The sequence below is a fragment of the Struthio camelus genome, chromosome 4, assembly GCF_040807025.1.
Source record: "Struthio camelus isolate bStrCam1 chromosome 4, bStrCam1.hap1, whole genome shotgun sequence".
Lineage (NCBI taxonomy): Eukaryota > Metazoa > Chordata > Aves > Struthioniformes > Struthionidae > Struthio > Struthio camelus.
This window is the reverse complement of record NC_090945.1, coordinates 39,694,516-39,716,821: the sequence shown is the minus strand read 5'-3', so window position 1 is coordinate 39,716,821 and position 22,306 is coordinate 39,694,516. Positions and strand designations below refer to the sequence as shown.

Here is a 22,306-nt window from a genome sequence, read left to right as displayed (position 1 = left end):
GAACTTTCAAGTCACTGAATATTTAATGTTTACATTATTTTCAGCAACTTATCTCTCTACAGTAAATGTCTACTGGATAATAATATAGCTGATATGGCACTAAATTCTTTGCAGCACAAGAGAGGAAGTAAAAAGAGCTATAGATGAGCTAACGATATACTTAATGGTCTGTCCTGAATGCAGAAAGTCCATTATCACTTTTAGGGATAAAAAGAGGCTTTTGTCAAGTGGTGAAATGCAGGCAGAAAGTGGGGACAAAGAAACTCAGGCAAGGCATACAAACCATTCTTTCCCACCTCAACAGTAGCACTAAAAATGGGCTAGTAAGGAGATTAAAGCACTGGAGGCCAGTATGGTACCACAGCATTATAAACAGATCAATAGCACAAAATGTCACGTATATCTTCTTCCCAGTACTTTCAATAACAAAACACTGACCTTTATAGAGAGGTACAGAGCTGTGAGAAATAATCCAATTCATTTTGGCTAATGTTATAAACCTAAAAGGAACAAAGAAAAAAGTCAAGCCAGGAGATTTTGCTTGAATTTTAAGTAAGCAAAAGGCTTTCCTTAACTAAAATGCTCTCCTTTTAGAAGAGGATCTTCTCCTATAGACTCCTATAACCTACATCAGGCAGTTCAAACTGTTGATAGTATGGCTAATTTGACACGCGCACACACACACACACACACACACACACACACACACACACACACACACACACACACACACACACACACACGAAATCTGCATCAAAATTGCTCTTTTGTCTACAACAAAGAATTTTGTGCAAATCTATTAGTCTGAATTTGCTTGGACAGTTTCTCACATCAAGGTTCAAATTTTGGCCAAAGTATGTGCTCACCATGAATGTTCCTGTGAGATGAAATTCTTGCTTTGTGTCAGGCAGAGGAGTGGTTTGAGACTGTCTCGTTTCTCAGCTGAGTCCCCTACCCATCTCTTAGTTACATGGAGTTGAAGCTCTCTCCTCTTCCTCCATGACCTCTAAATGGAGCACCCCAAAAAATTATGAAATCTCAACATTTTTCTGTGACCAATTTGTCATTTTCTAAGGAACCCCACTACTACTGTAAGTACCAAGAGTATGAGTACCAAGAGTAAAGTGTCAGATTAAATGTTTCACCACTGTTTCCACTACTTTGATGTAAAAATATTTAACAGAGACTGAAAACACGTATAACTATAGCAGGAAACAATAGGATGTTCTTGCATTGTTAAAATTAGCAGTGTCTAATGTTAATTTCTCTGTTGACAACTTCTCTGTGTTTCTCCCAAAGAAGAACTATGAACCACAATAGGCAAGTGAGAAGAAGAAAGAAGGAGGAGCTTTTTGTTTCCTTCTGATTGCAGTGGCTGAGTTAAAACCTCATGCAGTGCTTTAAGAAAAGTATGCCTTGCAAATAGCTGATGTATTTAAAGGATTTAGAAAAGGATTTAGAAAACCAATTTTGAGTCAGGCACATTCTGGCTAGATTTTGGGTTTGTTTTTATGAGGGATTATTTATACTATTATTTTGAATCTGTTATTCGTGTATTGGCTGTCCATGTCATGAATAGAGTCCAGGGAAGAGCTGATCTCAGGTCTAAAAAATATATACAAAGCTGAATATCCATCTGTGCAGAAATTCAGTTGTTGGAGTTCACAGTCATAGCACCTTTCTTTGCTAAATGTTTCATGTGAGGCTATGGTTCCATACATTGTTGCACTGGAGAGCAACAGAAAGCCTTATAAGTATAGAGGTAACTTAGATCAACTGCAAAAAATAGCAGCAATTTTAGCAAAATCTGATAAAGCCAGGCTACTATTGTGCAGTCTCACACATAACCCAAGACTGAAATCCAGCTCAATTATTTCTCAGTTTTTAGGAAAAAAAAAACCAGAGGAAATGTGTTAAAAAAAGGACTACCGTTTGCTTTCTGTTGTGATACTCTGAATTGTTTTATTTTTGTTCAGAGATGTACACTCTCTGCCCATGAGGCAACAGTATACGCTGAAGAGAACATTATTTGGTGCTGCAGCTTACATAAAAGGAAAATGTTCTCTCTTTCAGATCGTCTTTCTGCTGGCCAGGAGAGGCACATATTTTATGGATATCAAACAGGAACACTGATGAAAGCATGACAGAGGTAGTGACTTCTGAACTTCAGTGGAGATGTCTCTTTTTCCTATCAGGAAAACTAACTCCTGGCTACACACTGAAAGAGCTGCAGCAAGAAAATGAGACCTAATATTATCTTAGGAGCCAATATGTTCCTTTCAGTGGGAAAATGGAAAGCCATCATTTTAAATGAAATTCCCTAAATAGCCTTGCTGATGATATTTTTTCCGTTTTTTATTAACAAGAGGAATTTCAGATCTACATGCCAAAGGAGATGGGTTGCTGATTAGAATGGTTTGATCACACACCAGCAGACAGAAGACCTCCTACTGCCTGCTTTGACTGCTCCCTCACTTTCTCAAATGCATGTCTTTACTATTTTGACTTCATCTTTATCCTTATTTAATAAAAATGAAGTCATTTGTCTGGCATGTATTTATATCGCTATTAAACCAATCTTCTGTTTTCGTAATTTGATTTTCAGAGTGTCATTTCTATGTATGTTACTCTATCACACATTCTAAAGCTTACCCTTTATAATAATTATGATAATAATTATTATAATAATTATGATGATAATTTTATTATGATGAGCTGCACATTCTAATGTGGAGTTGAAACTGCATTCCTTATACAAAGCTGCTTTCAACATACATTTAATGGCACAACTTCCTTTGAAAACAGTAACACAGCAATGTGTTTGGCTGGCACTTTGCTAATGTTACACATAACATCTGTCCAAAAGAAAACAGGCAGAGAGAATTCATGTCAGACTAATTAACAATACATGTCGCCACTCATTAGGATGAGCACACGAAACTGTTGCTGCTGGCAACAGAAGTGACACACACAAATCAGCTAGTGGCAAAGACGTGTCGCTCCTTGTAATCAAAGGAGGGGGGTACATGAGATCTCTTTGCTGAGCACAAATTACTTTCTCAGTTTAAATTTAGTATTCATGTTGTTTTAAAAGTTTTTCACTTTAATCTTCTTTAATCAGATAAAATGACTTGGTACTATGTGCATCAGGCAGTGTCTGTGACTCATGGTAAACTGCTGCTTAACAGAGTGAATACAGGCTGCTTAGCAGAGTGAATACATGCACAGAAAGGAGGAAATTGCGTTTGTAACTACACTGATCCTTGAGAAACAACAAGAATCCTAATAAACTACAAAATGAAATAGTATCATACATTTTTATCATAATAAAAATAGTATGAACATGTGATACCTTTTTATTAGATGACCAGAGTATTATTTGAGGGGGCAAATGAAGACAGAAATGAGAAGGTTAAGGTAGCTTCCTCCAATTGTAGAATATTATATGCAAGAAAGTATGATTATAATTGGATTATAGCTTATGTGTAACCACATGCACAGTTCTCAGGATTGTATGAACAAATGGTCAGTTCACCATCTAACTGATGGTTCAGCCCCACAGCAGTCATGGCTGCATGGTTGCAAGAGAGACATTAAACTTTTGCACACACAGTTTTGTTGTAACAATATTAGCCTAGGCTTCTTGTTGTGGAGGACTGAGGTCATGTCTACACTAGAAAGTCCTTCTGGCAGGACTCTGGACTGATTGCATCTTTCAGACGTCACACTGAAAGGACGGATATATACTTGCTGTACTGCGTTTACCAGTGCCAAGTGTTCTCCCCTTGAAAGTCCATTTTGGCACAAGGTACGGTATTCTGTACACACACGTTTTATTGACCCTAGCAACTCTGTGGAGCACAGTTCCTCGGGAACATCTTGAAGTGTGTTGTGAGATACCAACAAGGAGCTCAGGTTCAAATTCCTGTAATTCCCTTTCTTCCAGCCCTCAATGTTTTTCCCATTCTTTGACATCCAAATTACTGTTTTAGATCTTTCGTAACGCCTTTTCTCTCCATTCAATCCGTCTATCAGAAATGTGGGCCCCAGAGAGATGAATAGCATACCAGAGCCTGCTGCACTGAAACCAACTCTCTATAGACCCTCTTCTCCCAGGGCAGCCAGTGGAGCTGCAGAAGACATCAGGTGGAGCGGCTGATGATGGCAACGTCTGAAAAGGGCAAGGTTTCCTGGCCAGTTTACTGATCAGCATTGCATAACACAGTAACAGGAAGCAAGCATTAAAAAACAGCATAATACTCTGCTGCAGATCTGTAAAAATCAGCAGTGGCCCCAAAATGCACGAAGGTTGGAATGTCCTCGGGGACAGAGATGCCACGGTGACAGCGGATGGAGGTTGTTCCCTTGCCTACTCTCAGCCCAGATGCTGATTCACAGGGGACAGGCAGGGCCAGGGAGCTTACAGGAAATACAGTCCCTCCCTTAACACTGCTCCATGAGCTATATGTGCTCAATATAGCTCACAGACAGGCCTGCACAGCCTTTCCTTCTTGCTGTCTATATTCAGGCTCTGTCTGGCTCAGACTGTTACCAAAGGTTAATGAGGTTGGGGCTGGAAAACCCAAAATGGGAACAGTTTGTCATTCAGGCATGCCAGGACTGTGGCAACAGGCAGGAACAGTAAGCAGATTTGAAACACTGCGACACCTCAATTTTGGAAGAGGCAAGGGTGTTCCCAGTTTGAGTCACCATGCCATGCCTCTGAGTACGTGGGAACATAAGAACAGCTACACTGGCTCAGGCAAAAGCCTTGTACTTTTTCTCTGACAGTGGCCAGCGTCAGATGCTGAAAGAAGAAAGAGCAGACCAGGCATGTGGTGGCACTTCTCCAAAATACTCTCTCAGCCCCAGGACTTCCTAGGTCAGAAATTTTCACTGTATTTCACAGTCTTTGATGAAATCCTTTTCCAGCAATTTGTCCCATTGCTTTTTGAATCCCTGTAAAATGTTACCATCTTCAACAAGCTGTGGTAAGAAGTTCTACAGCTCCTTGAGAAGTTGCCTATAGAAATACATTATTTAGTTTGCTTTAACCAGGTAACTAAGTTTATATGATGCTCCTTAGTTTTTATCCTGTAGGCGAAAACAAAAAATTGCTCACTGTTTACCATTTCTTGGCAACTCAGGACTTCATAGTCTTCTACCATAACAGCCAGACTTATGCAATGTGGATGCTTCATGAATTGGGTACGTGAGGAAGCTGTATGATGTTGCATCCTTATAAATATAAAGTCTTTTCAAAAAAAAAAAACAATAGGAAGGTATTTCTTGGACCTACATTTGTGGGTTTAAAAGCCAGTGCTGATAGTGGATGCTTCCCTGGTTAATTAAGCTATATACTGGGTAGCAGTAGAGAACAATTTGCCCTTCTTCTGAGCAGGGACCACAAAGGCATTGAATGTGTACCCAATAGATTGAAAAATCCTGGCAGGGACTCATGGCTAGGCTAAACTCTAATGAGGAAGAATTCTTACTGTTGTTACTACACGTTACATTTCCCATAATACTTGTGGAGCAAAAGCTAGCTGGATGAAGGGGTGAAATGTAAGGACTGCTGATTTTGAATAGCCAAGTACAATTAGAAGAGCTCAACAAGGCTATAAAGATCCCTTTAACAGTCAGTTAGAATTGCACAGCATGCTGCTTTTGTGTACTTGTTTGCATAATTGGCTTGGATTTGGATTTTACATAACTTGTAAATGCTTGCTATGAATAGAGTAGAAGGGATGCTAGAGTGTGTAAATATGCATAAATAGGAGTGTCATACTCAGTAGCTAGATCATGATTTGAAAACAAAGTTATATCAAATTGTGATAAAGTGTGCAAACAGCAATACACTTCAGAGCTTATGAACCTCAGCATTAATATATATTTTTTTAAACTAAGATGTATGTGAAGTGTTTTCTGATACGTCCTGTTTTTTTTTTCGCACAGGCCAGTGTGTTTCCTTTCAGCTTTTTTTTCTTGTCCACAGAAGTCCAGTTATGCAATTCCTAGACCTCCTGCAGTTTTCACCATTTTTCTAATTTTTACTTGTACTTCCTGCTTTTTTCAGTCATGTTGTCCCTTAAATCATCTTGCTTCTCCTTGGACTCAAGCATGCACAGTTGTTGTATCATGTATTCCCACCAATCCCTATTGCCATACTTGGCAAGCACTGGGGATATAAACTGCCCTGCCTTTTTCTACTTTTCTTCTCCTGATCAAGGTCAGTTAGTAGTGGGCTTTTGCTTTGAAAAAGGCAAATATGCACTTTGAGTAAAATGTCAAGTGTTTAAAAAAGCCTACACATTTCTGAAAATTTGAAAAGGGTCAGAGTTATTTAAGGGCTGCTCCACAATTTGAGCCACACAAGAAACGTGAGGGTGCTCTGGAGAGTGGTGTTTGTGGCAGGAGGGAGGAACTGGCTTGTTGTTACCTATACATGAACTGGCTCATACTTAAAATTTTCATGACTTGGATATAGGTTCTTGCCATATGTTCTGTGCCACATTATCTATAGGTTTGGAAGTCCTCCTGGTTTTCCCAAGGGTTAACATCCCCTTCCCTCTCCTGAATGAACTCGTCATTATTGGGCACTGCTGGGAATCCTTCCTTCAGCTCAGAAAGCATGCCCTTTCTCACTTGTGGCAGTAGGGATCCAAACACGGCTGGAAGTTTGCTGGCAGCCAGAAATGGTAAGCTCTGGAGAGAAGCCCCAGATTCTCTCTTGTCCTTTTTCATGCAATAGCACAGTTGCAGCAGCTGGTGTTGTGTCTTGTCCTTGCTGGCTGAAGAATTATGTTGCTTGCAGAGGTAATTTTATTTTGGTGACAGAAAGCTTGTTTAACCAGCAGGAACTTCAGCCAAAATCTTTACAGTGCAAGCTAAGCTTGAGGCATTGTTACAAAAATTATTACTTAAATTATTACAAAAAGCTCACAGTCCTGAAGTATAAACACAAAATTGATATATTTACCATGCTGTAGGTCACAACTGACCCTCTAATTCTGTGCTTTGTATTATAAATATATTCTGTTTTATAAAGACATGAATAGTTCAAGTAGTTCTTGATTTTCTTTTTGTGAAAACCAGATAGAATAGAAAAAACAATCATGTCAACGCTGGTCTTCCATGGTTTAGGAACTGTGCAGTAAATATTGGAAACACTTAGGAAATCAACCTTTTTTTATTTGTTTTACATGATAGTGCACACAATAAAATGTGTCACTTTGGGAATGTTGTGCAGCAAAACACGAACACTTGATGGAGGAATCCTGCCAATGACAGCTGTATCAACCATCAGCAACAATAACACATACGCTTTTACATAATCAGGATAATTGGTTTTATTTCGTAACACGCAGTTTGGATTGTTCTTATGGTTTAACTGACAGGGTAAAAAATCATGTTACCTTGAATTACCCAGCCCCTGTTACTCTGAATGTGCAGCGCCTATGTCCTCCACACCCGCACCAAAGTAGCTGCTACATTGTGCCTTTGGTAATCTCCCGGTATTATTCTGTCCGCTTTCTGCTCTTCTTTCAGCCCCCCTTTCAGTTTCCTGGTGTGCACCATAGCCTTCCTGCTTCTTTCTAAATAAATGATCCACCGCTTGGCCTTCTGCTGACATTTTATTTACTGCTTGCTAAAGCAGTGGTTCGCCACCGGGTCCAACCTGTGATTTTATGAGAGTGCTAGGTAGCCAGTAGTCAAGGAGATGAGGTAGTGAAAAAACTGCTGGGGAAATTAAATAAACTTGGAATTCATCCATCTTTAGAAAATGGTACAAAGCTTCTTCATCTCCATCATCACAAAGTTTTTATGGTAGTGATTTCTCCTTCTATTTGCTCTTCTACCTCTCTTTGAAAAACCTATAAAAATAAACACAAGTGAAATAGTAAAGTTAATAAAGTTACCAGGCAAAGACAGATACCGCCTGACAAGCAAAAACGAAGACACCGAGAAAGATGAGAAACAGAGAACCCATTAAGCCCATTAGAAACTTTGCAATTAAGAAATGATTCTACATAGAAGGTGCATTGGCATTAGAATGGCATTACAAGATCCAAACATAGCATAGAAAAAGAGAAAGGGAGATGTATGGACATGAGAGAGGAATTTTAAAGCAGTGCCCAGACAGCTGGCAGACAGAAGAAAAAAAATATTGTATCAAAGCATTGTATAAATATTCCGAGCCAGATCCTACATCAGTGCAAATCACTCTTATTCCTTTGAATTTAATGGAGCTGTATTTATTTACAGCAGCTTAGTGTGAGCCCATCTGGCCCTTTTGCTATAATTGGATACCTAAGAAAAGAATGAGGAGGCTGTTGGCTGATAAATTTAAACATGAGCCATATTCTTTAGGAAAAGTCATATGGGACAATACACATGGTGTTTTCCTGTGTAGCCATAAGCCTAACCCTTCTGTGGCCAGCAAATAGCATTTTGATCTTTGCAAAGGTGCTTTTACCAGTCCATGATGTTGTAATGATATTTTACTATGGGGAACAGAAAGGATGATTAGTACCCTTTAGAAATTTCTGGCATACACACACATGCAAACCAGTTTTGACAAAACATTGTGCAATCTACTTTTGAATCAAAACAGCTCTAGGCTTGACTAGTAAGACCCTGACTTCAAAAGTACCTGCACACTATTTCCTTTCCTACCACATGCATATCTATGCTTTACTTTTTCATTCTTGTTAAGCCTTAGACAGTGACAAGAAAGTACAACATCCAACAGAGCTTAATATTTTTATTTCCTTTCAAAATTTATATTCAGAATTTTGTTGGGAAGAGGGACTTGTTTCTAGTTGTTAGCTTTGTAGTTTTGACTGACAAGTGGGTGACTTGGTGATCCTTAGCACTCGCATGCATATCTTCTGTTGCGCACCAGCACGTTTAAGTGACGGGAGCGCACGCCCAGCCCCAGCCATTTGTGGAGTTCTTCCCTCTTCTCCGTACAAAAACCACTACCTGTAAACATGCCCTCCCTCTGCCACAGTGAGATTAAGGGGCTCTCTGTGATCTTCTTTTATCTCCTTAGCTGTGTTCCCTATAATGAAAGTAACATCAGAGGGTGGCTTTTTGCCTCTTTCCACATTACTTTCAAATTAATTAATGATGTCCTTAGTTTAGAATGTTTAGAAGGATTTTAATTTTTACTTGGCAATTTTAGTTTGCATACATCATTTTTATCTTTTTGTTGGGATATGTATTTTTAGATCAGTGACCTTTTGGATGTATGATTCATGCTGATTTAATTTTTTCCAGCTGGTACATGTTCACTTAAGCAGATATAAATGCAGCGAAACTGATAGTTTTGCAGTGAAACCAGCCATTATACACCTGTGCTCTCAAAATTTTTTGCTGGAAATAAATAGATTTTCTTCTCTTTTTTCTTCAGCCACCAAGTCTGTAGTATCCTTTCAGCAAAATAAATTATAAATAAAGTCTGAGTATCTGTACAATAATGCCTAGGATTAATGTCATAGACTAGAAGCTATTCCAAATCAGATAGCTTAATGGTATTTAATTTATTGTGGAACTATTAAAAGTCAAGCACACCTTCTATGTATTACTGCAGCAACTAAGTAGATTAAATGTTTTGTGCATCCATTAGGCTGCGATAAGCCCTGCAGAAATGGCTATACAATTTCATGGGTTGTAATCCACACATACCTTCTTAAGTCTTTAACCCAAGACTTTAACTCATTCAAGACTATGAACCAGCACGTCCATCAGCAGCTGAACTTTCATAAATAAATGAATGTCACAGCGTGTTATCTGCTCACGAGGAGCAGAAATGCGCTTTTAAGGGGTTTCGTTCACAGAGGCTGCATGTACAGTGTGAGAGCAAAGAGCGCTTTCATGCTCTCACTGCCAGGCACATGCCTTCACTGCATTTCTATTTTGTCAGGAGAAAGAGCCACCCTACAGTCTCCAGCACTGGCCCCTGCCCTGAAAATATCCTCATCACTCCCAACCCACAGACACTCACTCACAGTGTGAGAATTTCATTCCCTCTAAACTTCAGGGGAGAAAGGCCAGCTTCACTTCTGCAGTACTTCTGTCCTTGGAAAGGTGTCTTTCTACACCTTTGCTTTCTGCCTAGGAGGGAGAATTATATATAGTAGCCTCAAAAAAAAAAAAAACTGTAACAGGAGTCTGAAAGTGGAAGCCTTAGGAACAAATATGGGACCTCTTTGTTCAAGTATATAGGCAACATCAATATTCACAATCATCATACATGTTTCATGAAAAAAATGTTTGCCTGCACTGAAAAGCAGCCAAGAGAGATTTTAGACTATGACCCTCATCACCCTCATAGTGTAATCTGCAGCAAGTAGCAAAATCCGTGGCCAGGCATGGTATCAGTCAAAAAAACAGTCAGAAAGACTAGCACAGATACTGTTGATACAAACAGAGTTCAGAAACTGGCACTTAAGTGTGCTTAAACATTTCTGTTTGTGATTATATTAACAGTATTCAATAGACTGGCTTTTTTAATGTTCCCTCTTATGATTACATTGCTCTTAATAATTTTGAGTTTCTCATGTACTGCTGTTGCCTGAAGAAGCTGACATACTTAGGTTTGCCCATTATTTACTCTCTGTGGTCCATAAACCCAATGAGATTAAACTACAGAAAGCCGTTGCAGCCGTGATGTAAATTGTGTCTTTGTGGAGGACAATAGTGTTAAACAGTTTAACTATAAAGAGTTCCAGATGTTGAGGGCTCAGGAGGCTGAGTCTAAATGCAAAAGAAGTGTTGATATTATTTTCTGTGTAATGACACTGGGAATGCTTTAAGAGGTGATTAAATAAAACAAAAAAAAAAAAAAAGATTGAAGACATACTCTGTAAATACAAGCAAAGAGATCAATTGGCCATTATCTGCAGAGACTATTGTTTGTTATCAGTTGGTGAAATATTTACGACACACTCACACAGGTTTTATAGGTGTTATCCTGGAAGTATGTAGTTACTAGTTAATACTCAATATCCACCATTAGCTACAGTATTGTAGAAAATATAAATGCATTCTTTTGGGGAGCAGAATCTGTCCTCTCTTATTTGAGTGACGTATTACAAATAGTGAGCAGCTAATATGAATAGTTTGCTAACAATCTATGGTCTGAATTTGTCTCCAAAAAATATTCAACAAATACTTATGAATTATGAATACACTTGTAGAAATCAGAATTAGTTTGCATATATTTAAACACAAAAAAGAGCTGCAGTTTCAAAAACCTGTTGGGCCAGATCATGTCACTCTTGCTTACATTGTGTATTATTTCTTCCACAAATTATCTGCTAGCATTAGAGAGGGTCACCTTCAAAGTGAGTGGATAACAGAAATGACCTTAATTTTTAGTGCAACACATGAATTAGTGGAGAAAAAGGCACCATCTTTTATCATGTAATAAGAATTGTTTCTGAGTGATTTTGATTCCACATTACTCTGCATCAGAAATAGCCTTAATGCAAGGTAGAATCATACAATAACTTAGGTTGTGACCTAAATTTTGTGATTTTTTTAATTGATTTTTTGAAAAATTGTGACCTAAAGGACTTATGGAGGTCGTTTACTCCAACCTCCTGTCAAAACAGAGCCAGCTTCGAAGTTAGATCAGGTTAATGATATTAGGTCAGGCCGAAATAGAAATTCACCCAGTGACCACAATCATGATTCCCCTCTGGTTCAGTAAAGGCATACCAATAAATGAACACTCTTCCAAAGACCATTTAAAACACCTAAAATGCTGATTTGACTGATTTTGAGTTGTGCAAACTTATCACCTTCATCAAGGCTGATTAGTCACTGGCCCTTCTCTTAGAGGAGAGATGATACTTAATCTCAAGCCTCAACTTCAACAGTTACAAAAGCCCAAAGTTTGACTCCTGAATGTGTTCAGAAGTGCTTCAGTCTGCACAAGACCAAGCAGCTTAACGAGAGCATTGCCTACTACAAGAAAAGAGATGAAAGCTGTGGGTATGCCTCGGATTCTTAGCACGGAGCTTTCACAGGTTCCCTGTTCTCTAGAAGTCTTAGAGGCTTATTAAGTATTTTAGGAGCAAAATGAAACTAAAATGTAGGAGTGGAACGAAAACAGAAATGAAAAGAGGTCTTCACTATGCAAATGTAGTGTCACAACAGTAGTAGCAGCCTGACACGGGTGCTAATTAGAGCTGTATTTGGGGTATGACTTGTAAGAAAAATGGAACTCTAGAGATTAGTGAACCACAGTAAATCACATCAAATGAAAAAGAAACGATCACAGCACAAGCATGAATGACCCAGAATGATTACTGGTGAAACACCTTACAGGAAAAGCTTTCTAATAAAGCATTTTTCAGCAAGTAATACGGACACCAGACATTTTATATTTGCATTGATGTTCTGTTCATTTATATTCTATTAACTTAAAGCATTGATACTTTGTGTGTTTTAAGGGAGACTCTTTTAATTTCATTACACAGAATCTCTGCCGTAAAAACAAAGCTGGAGACTGAATTCTGCTGAGCCAGATCATTCCAAATTAATTAATCAGTAACCCTACAATTAATCATCCTAATTAACACACTAGGCCACAAAGGGATTACTCGCTCTCCAGCCACTTACTCCATTGTTTGCTGCACGCTGGGGAAAAGGCCTCTGCAGAGCTGCTACCGATCCCCCCCAGCACAGATGGGTGCAAAGAGGTGAAGGAATCTGTGAGTGAGTGCAGGTGATTTTTTCCCCACAGCAGCCCCACTGACACAGGGTGATAATTCATAGCGCTGGAACACGCCAGCAGGTATACTTTCTTGGAACAGCTGGAGGATGACTAGTGTTGCCAGGTTACTCTGATGATGGTATAGCAACGCATTACTGAATGGTACTGCTTAATGACAAACCGGTCAGTAACAATCCTCTGCCTGTGCAGATAAGCAACGGCATTTAGCTCTCAGAAGAGAATGTGGGGCCAGATTGCAAACTTCTTGCTCATATGAGGAGGTCGGTTTCAAAGGTCGGTTCACCAGTATGAATGAGAGAACAAAGCTTGGACCTGCATCTTTAAATCTTTTGTGTTCAAAGTACATGGAACAGCTGCTTTCAGCATGCAAAAAATATATGCTAACAGTGGCAGAGATTTGCAATGGGCAAAAATAAAATGCCAACATTTGTCACCTCTGTGATTTGGTGATTTGCTTCTAAGAGGGATTAGAAATGCTTAGTAAGGACCTCACAGCCATTAGAGCATGTTTCATCTTCTTGCATTCCGCGTGAAATGGATGCTGTTTAGATACTGTTATTTTTGGATTAAAGAAAAATAACCAATGACAGATCACAACTGAGGAAGAAAATATGCAGTTTCATATATCTGGAGTAAAAAGAAGAACCTATGGCTGGAGAGAGAAAAATGGCTATTTCCTGTGATCATATGCAATTGTACACTGCAGTTCTTCTTGTGGACTCATTAGAATAAGGTCCCTTAGGGGAAAACTTTCAAATAGATTTCAGGAAAAGCTTGATTATTGTGTTCTGAGTTTTCAGTCCTGTCTGAGGTTTCATGGCTTCTGTTGTCAACCTCATTGGTTTGCTGGAGAGCTGTTGAAATCCAGCAATGCATTTTCAACACTGAAATATTTAGTAAAATTAGTTTCTGAGGTAGCAAAAAGTTAATGGGAAATGTGCCTAAATCACAGCAATTTTGGTAATAATTTTAGGGACTAAACTTCCCCTTGCTTTCTGTGGGTGGACTGCAGGAAACATTCCTGTTCTCCCAAACCTGGTGTTGTAGGTTCTTCCATTCCTGGTATAAATGGACTCTGTATAAGTAGCAACATTCAAAAGATTAAAAATTGGTGAGGAGGTTGAGGGCAAGAATAACTCTGCAGATTCAGTAGAAGAAAAACCCACTGAGGGCTATTAAATACAAACAGAAAGCATCACCCTGAACTGAGGAACCTTCTGAGTTACAAATCGCCACAGGGTGAGAAAGCCGTGAGAGGAAACAACTTTGCGTTCCTGCTGACTGAGAGGGGCTGTCGAAGCAGATGGGTCTCCGATGTAAGCTGACAGCCTTTTGTACAATTTGCTGTCCTTTATTACCTTACCTGTATTAAGTGACATGGACGGTGGTGAAGAGTGTGCAACTAGTAAAATACTAGACTATACGAGAGTACTTGGATCACAGTTGAAATCCATTGTTCCTTACCACACACGAGAGTCCACTATAAAGACCAACACCAGAAGCCGTCCAAGAGCTAATATTCAGTTTTGTCAGTATAAAATAAATGCACTGGAATTAAACAAAGATCCTACAGTTACAGTGATAAAACAAGTAGTTCCTTGTCTCACACTCCAAATCCAGAAGTACTGTTGTTTTGCCTGTTGGTATGTATTTAAAGGCTGACAAATTTATTCCTTCCAGGCCCAGCAAGTGTGTCTTGAAAAGGGCATTCTGGAGAGAAATAGATTTATAAATATGCTGGTTTCCTCCTGTGACAATGTGGACAGAGAGTGAATTTCCAAAAATATTTACCTTTAAGATCCGAGGTGGAGGGATTGTTTGTTTCATTAATGGAATAGCTGTAAAGAGGGTTGAAGGATTTGATTTTTTAAAAAAAAAAAAAAAACAAGTTACAGATTTGTCATGAATTTGGAAAGGCAACAGAATCCAGTCAAATGTCTCTGATTAATTTTATGAAGGCATGACTTCCTTAACCTTTCTCTGAAGTTCAGTTCCCAAGAAGAAAAGAAAAGCCTTATGGAGAAATCTTCGTAAGAAAAAAATCTTGAGAAGGCTATGGCTGGCTGAGAGATCTAAAATCCTGCATGAAAGAAGAAAGCAACAGTGGAAAGAGTTGTTTGTAAAGGCAAATTCTCTGTTCTTAGGATCACATGACCTCAGTAATACAATCCGAAATTTTGTGTTGTAGAAACAGATGCCCAGACTTGCCTAAAGCTAGTAAGATGACACATTTCTGGATTGTACTGATTAGTATGAAGAACATATTCTTTTCTCAGTTATTTAATGCAGGTATAGTTCCTGTGCATCAGCTGCACATTGTCTTCGAGAAGGAACATGGAAGCAATTAAGACTTGCATAAACATGGTTTCTCTGGGGACCACGGCCAATTAGCAGTAATGTGATAGTCAGCAGAGAGGATGTACCTGCCAGTACCTTCCTTTATTATAGGGTATTCAGAAAATTGATGAAAAGATATCCCTCAGTTTTGCTTTAAGTGCTCACCACTTCCAGAACTTATTTTTTTTCTTAAGAAAGCCTCTGCTAAATCTCACAGAAAAATGTCAGAACACTGTTCAGTGTTTAGAAGGTTCTTTCCCCGTCTGGGATCTCTGTTTTCTGGGGATAACTTTGGAAACACTCTGGTCACTGTGAATGAAAAAGAAATGTTTGCTTGGATCCTGGGCATGGTTTTATAGCGGTCCCTTTAATATGTAGGATGAAGATCTCATAGTTTGATTCCTTTCTTAATCTGGATTAGCATCTTTAACCTAGAAAAGAAAGGTATTACACTTTATTCAAAGACTTCATCCCAAATCCAGACAGAATGTTTGCACTGGCATCTGGCATAAAATTAAGGATAGCAGAATCCACATAATTGAAACTTCATCCTCCTCAGCAAATGGCAGCATTTATGTCTGCCAAAAACTTGACCCTTAAAAGTTTGTGTATTCTGCCAGTCCTCCTTAATAGGCTATACATTGCATCACAGCCTCAGTATAACTTTAGAGACAACAGGGACCACAGGAATCTTTAGCACATCATTATATCTCTTCTCACTCCATTAAAAGAAAGGAGGAAAAATCCGGATATCTGAAACCTGGTTTCTAAGAACAAACCTACCCTTCAAAAAAAAAATTCTGCCATTGCAAATAGTTTTAAGTAAGTGAGAGTTACAAAGTAATAAAGGGTATAGGAGAAAAAGGAAATTAAAAGGGATTTAAGTACTACATTTGAGTTGGACACACTTGCATGATTCCCTGCGGAACACGTTATGGTTTTTTGTCCCATGTGAAAAGAAGCTGAAGCTAATTATAGCACATAGCACTGAGCAAGCAAATAAATCAAGCCTTGCACTGCTAAGTTCTCACATCTGCAAATTAACAAGTTTGGGTTTGTTAGCGAATGTACCAACTGTAAGTATAGTTGCTTATCTTAGGATAAGAAGACATAATCCAAAAGGAAATGTACCCTTCACAAGAATTAATAGCCATGGGCTAAATCTCCACAAGTAGAAGTCAGTGATAAAACTTCTAGCGTATTTCAAGAAGAGCATAAGTTGAGCCGGGAATGCCTTGCAGAATCCCACTCAATGGCTGTGTAAAACCTGTGTATACAGCATACAGTTTCTGCGCTGGATATATGAGCTCAATTACTGAGCCTAACATACATTATTGTATTCTGTCTATTATAAATGAAGTATAATGTGTATTTGGTAATCTGTATACATCGGGATTATATATAAAAATAATATCTAGGAATATAGACATGAGTATGTGTGTGTATATGAGAGAGAGAAATATGCAAATAGAAGTCTTCCAAACAAAACCTTTCGAAAAAGACAACAATAAAATTCCAATATAACTGATACCACGTAGAACGCTTTACCCATCGTGCACACCTAAGAACCTGAGGCACAGAAATGGTGCGGTCACTTCCATATGCCTGAGCCAGACTCATCAGCAGATTATTTGGACGTTCAAATGGAAGGATTAGCTTAAGCAAACTCATCGGCCACAGGTTCACGTGGTTCATCAACTTTGAAAATTTGGCGTACAAAATAAAATCTTTTCTATTTGCCAGCATTGTAAGCATTTTCAAGCAAAAATGGAAAACCACCCCAATATCTAAAAAGTTCCAAATCTTTGTGGAGACTGTTTTTGAAGTTTAATACTGTACTCCCCAGGGTGTATTTCATTGCTTATCGCAGGACTCTGCTGTGATGCTCATTTTCCCCGTTCTGAAAGGGAGGCAATACTTGCTTGCCATTAATTCACTTGGCTGTTTGTAAAAATCATTAATTAATGGCTACGTCACACTTTGAACATGTGAAATTCTACATAATGTCACCAGCACCATTATAAGGGGAGGGAAAGGCCTCACACCAAAATAAAAATAATAGCAGGGGCCAGTTACTTTTTCTCTCCTCAGTCTGAAGAACTGGAAGCTCACCTATAATTCTAACTCTTGCTGGGTTATTTGCTTCTTCTTTAGCTTTGCTTCTGCCTACTTTTGTACTATCTTTCTAGAGTAAGTAGAGTGGCATAATGGCCTTGAGGGGTGATTGTCATTACGAGACGTTCCAGGATTGCTCCAGCTTTTTTGAAACTAATGCACTTAGCCCTTAGTATTAAGCTCAAGGCAAAAAATGAAACAGAACTAAACAAAAAACACCCAGATCACACTCAGGTGTTTTATTCCACTGATTTAAATCTAACTCAGATACCTAAACACCTTTCTGGAGCTGGGATTTTTTCTACATTACACCGTGCTGTGTGACTGCAACACAGCACAGCTTTCTCCAGCCAGCTTAGCTTCTAACAGCAGACTACAGCAGAGGTCAGCTGCTAAATACATACGCAGAGTTATCGACAGGATTTGTACAACGCAGAGAGAAGTCCCTGCAGTCCTGATTTCATCAGTCTTCCTACCCGTATTAGGCAAGATTAAAGCTAAGACAGCTAGCAGAGGAGGCACTGAGCTGTGCAGCTGCGCCATGTGACTCCGGAGCGCCTGTTGGAGCTCACTTACCAGCTTTGCTGTGCTAAAGCCAGACCTGGCTAAAGCCACTCATTGCACAGTACTAAACCACTCATAAAATAGATGAACTCAATACCTGAAGATTGTGTCCTCACTGACATTAATAGAGTGATAAAGAACTAGAAAAACCCTTAGCATAGCCCGAGCTCTGCTTCTTTACAGATCATCGCAGTCTTGCTGCTAAAACCAGTAGTGCAGAATGAGGCCACCACTGAGCACTTCACAAATCTCGAATGCCTGGATTACTGTTAATGAAAGCCATGGCCTTTTATTGCACAGAATTCAATTTAAGCATGTATAATGGGCATAATATTGCTGGATATTTTTTCCTCTTTTTTAAATGAGCTGGATGCTGATTGGCTTGTATTAAAAATAGGGGAAAAACCATATCCTTTCTAAAAGCCTCCTTCCAGGGGCTGGCCAGACAAATTAGAAAAAGGGGTCAGGAGGTAAAAGATTGTCCTTGGTAGATCACTACTGATTTCCAAGGATACCTTGGAGATCTTGGAGAGAAAATGAGACACAAAAAGTAAGCAGATAGTATTAGAGAAAATCCTATTCGATCTACAATAAGTACTCTTGTGCAGTAAACCATCTCTCCATGCTGCCACTGCTCAAAAGACAGACAGAAGTGAACTGGGCTTCTTTTTATCAGCAGTACCTGCATTGTGCAGTATTTCCCAGATGATTTGGACATACATTTTGAGTATTTTATTTGAATTATCAGGTAAATAACTGTGTGCTTGAAAAACAGGAGCAAAGAACCTGATAAGAAAGAAAGGCCATAATCTTGTCTAAGAAAAACACTGCACAATCCATTTAGCAATTTACTGCAATGTGAGTGGGTCTCTCACACCATTAGCACAAAGGCTTTTTAGGAAACATTTCAACTTTGAAACACTGCATAAAAGGATCAGCATGTTATTACTACCTCATCTTAATCTGCTTTCAATTATTCTTCTTTTACAGGAAAAAAAAAGGAATGTTTTGATACAAGCCAAAATGCAGTTCCCAGCTGTACTTTGTCATGAAATGGCTTTCACAGTTCACAGCTCTACTATCAGAAATAGATTCTCAGCAGCTGGGTAAATACATTCTGTTTTGTTGATGCTGCTTGTTAATTTTGCCTCGAAAGCTTGCCAACTTTATAGTACTATAAAGCTCCAGAAAATACCATCGGTGTGAAGTGTAGTTGCTATACGATGGATAATGCACAGGCAAAAGATGGCAAAAGATCATGGGGGTTCCTCTTGTGAAGTATTCCAGGGCCAGTTTTCAGCAGAGAGAGCCCAATGATTAAATAGATAGGAAGGCAGTTAAATGTTTAGGTAGATATTGTAGTATAAATGAATGTGTATGTATATATGGACTCACTGCCAAGTTTCAAGTATTTTTAAGCCACTGATTTTAAATTGCAAGTTTTAACCTCATCATAGCACAGCCACGGCATCAGCCACTGTAACTTTAAACGTACAATTATCCAAACTAAGAAAAAAATTGAAAAGGGTGATTACAGCTAATATTACGAATGGTCTTCCAAATGTGGTCTTCAGTTTGAACATATCATTTTACGGTATTAATCTTTGTTTGAAATGCCTCAGTGTGTTGAATTCGTACCTAGAATTTGCATGTACATCAGACGTTTAGAAAATATCTTCATGACATAAGGTATTGCTTGTAAGAGATACCAGAGTTAGCGCTGACTGAATTTGCTTCAGAAATGGAAACAGCACAGCTGTGTTCACATGATATTAGAGTATTTAAGCTAAATAGCTCTCCTTCCCACTTCACTGAACAGTCTGGGCTGACCTATATAACTGCAAATGAAGTTTGCATCAGCTAATCTGAGTGTATGCATGCGTGAAATGACCATGTAGAGGAGACAACATGCCTTTCCTGAAGAATATACGGTCTAAAATATTTTGACATAGAGAACTCCGCTGTCCCTTTCCACACCCTCAGCGCTATTTCCTGCCCACCACATGTCCCTTTTGCATTAAGATGCTGCTTCTTTCTCCTCTTTTCCCTCCTTGGCTCAGCAAAAGCCCCTCTTGGGGAGAAGTTTGGCCCTCAATCCACCCCCGCTTCCCACCCTCCAGGAGTTTCTGGCACAGCTATTCATAACTTTTGCTCAGGATTCTCCCCTAACAAAACAGGCTGAAAAGTCCTGGCATAGAGAACCAGTTTAGGACAAATTCTGATAATCCCCTATGCTGACAATTAATCAATTTGAAAAAGAAATAGTAAATGGAAGGAAAGAGTACATAAAACACAGGCTTGAACTGATGATATTTGCTGTTAAACTGAAGTTGACTAATCTTAGCAGCTGCAAAATTTCAAATTAGTTACAGGGACTATAAACTAAGTGACAAGACGGAAGGAAGGAAACATGGAGAACTGTTAAGCTTCTTTTGCAAAATGGAGTTTAATTCAATGTTGCAGATTACTGACTTGGATTATTTGATTCCAAGCACTGGGGATAATCAAGTCTTTCATTTAATGAGTCTGAATGAAATGTTCTTTCCGTAACCCTTGCAGAAATGACATAAAATTACACAACAATCTTAGTAATAGGGGAAGTCAATATAATCCTTAATCCACAAGAAAAACACGGTAAAGTAGCATCGTCTCTATAGAAACTACACAGTCTCTCTCTGGTGTTATTGCTGTAGAGCTCGGTCTGCAGTCCCTGACATAATCAGTGTACATCCGTATGGCTGGCCTAGAAAAAGAAGTATATATAAGTGTCCTCCATTAAAACAGCTCTCCTTCAAAGGTGTCGTTGAGTACAGTGCATCTGAAGCTAAGGAAACCAGGGTCCCATCTGCAAGATATTTAGTAGTCTAACCATATATATTCTAAATAGAAAATAGGAAATACCCAACTGGAAACTAGTCATCTATATGCTTCTCTGGGAGTAGATCCAACATTGTAGCCCTCTCCTATAACAGTATGGGTTATGTGTAGTATATGGAGAAAAACACAAAAGTAGGCTGTTGCTTAGCAGGTGCTTAACGCTTCTCCAGACCATTGAAACGTTAGGGATGTTCTTTAGGTCTCTCTCCTGCTAGTTGCAGCACTGCCTCTGATGGATACAGGCTATGGCCTATGATGTCTGTGTTGTCTTCACTAATTAAGGGTATCAGTGAAAACTAGAGTTCTCAGAAACCGCAAAATATTATGCTACCATAGAATTTTTGCCTGTCTTCTAGTCACTCGCCTAGCTACTGAGTCTTACCTCTACATATATAAAATGGAAATACTGTTACTTCCCTCTCTCAGCAGCCAGTGTAGCAGTGAGAACTGATAACTCCCTCGAAGACTTCAAAGGTCTTCAGATACTGTAGCCATGGGTTCATCTAAGTATTCTGATAGACCAATGTATTCAGAAGATATCAAAGACATTCCCCTATATAATCAATTACAAATTTGAAAACATTAAACAGTCATATATGGTCAGTGTACTCCTAATGGGCCTCAGTTTTGCTATGTTTACGCAAGCAAAGCAATTATACAAGCTCACTTGGTGAGGCTACTTACACTGTAAAGATCTAGCTTCCTTAGGGTAACAGCAGCAAAATCAGACATGGCAGCTCTACTTTCCTTTACAACTTTCTCACCTAGAGCAACGACAATAGCACTGAAAGTTAAAAGGCAATAAGGGAGGAATGTAGACATAAAGAGCAGGAGCAGACATTATTATTGTCAGTGACAATTAGTCAGTCAATCTTTTTGACCACAAAGCAATTTAAGTTGGCCTTTTACTGCATCTATTTTCTCTGATTAATTTTAATGATGGCAGATGCATTGTCCCTTGGGGCTGGAAGGTTGTGGGACATTGTCCAAATCTTTATCCTAAGGCCCTGTGTGCCTCTGCAGTGAGCCTGCAGGTTCAACCAGCTGGTGTCCTGACACTTCCCGAATGCGCAGGTGATAATCTGACAAACATGCTTCCTCTCTCAGTGCCATAACATTCAAGACCTGAGTTACTGCTCAGCACTTAACAGCTGTTGGGTTTTCCTGACAGCATTAATATACTAGACATAGAGATGTTTCAAGAGTGAGAGATGTTTAAGGAAATTACAAGCCTGTGAGGTTTCTGTCAAAGGTGTTTATTCAACCAGAGCTCACATCTGCGAGACTTTAAAAGAAGAATTTATCTATATACAAAAGATACCAGTAGCTTGAGTCATGTGCACACAAAATGACTCCACTTGACGTGAAAAGGTTTACGTCTTTTGACTCCCCTTACAGGAAGTCTAATCTACTGTCACTAACATATACAAGCTTTGTCTATTTGAAAAGTCTGTAGTCTATTACTGTGACCAAGCACAACATTAAGACAGCTGTGTCTCATTTTTTGTGTATTCCACTGCTCTTCCATAAAATCACATCAAGTACTTCAACAAAAAAAAGGCTGCCTAAAAAATAAAGCTGAAAGTGACTATAAAAAAAGAAAGCAGCAATTTTTATTTCTGATATCTATCTCCATCTGCTGCTTCTAAATCTAAAGCTCAGGAA

General features: G+C 38.9%; 1 long non-coding RNA gene across 4 annotated transcripts in view; it reads left to right on the top strand.

Annotated features, from left to right (window-relative positions):
* Window positions 1–2,591, top strand: part of LOC104145552 (uncharacterized) — a 145,741-nt gene extending 143,150 nt beyond the window's left edge. For 3 of the 4 annotated variants that reach the window (XR_011140999.1, XR_011141000.1, XR_694362.2), the window contains one exon: window positions 2,074–2,591. This is a non-coding gene — a long non-coding RNA (uncharacterized lncRNA). The remainder of the gene's footprint in view (window positions 1–2,073) is intronic. The other variant, XR_694363.2, reaches the window with a different exon arrangement.
* The last annotated feature ends 19,715 nt before the right edge of the window (window positions 2,592–22,306 follow it).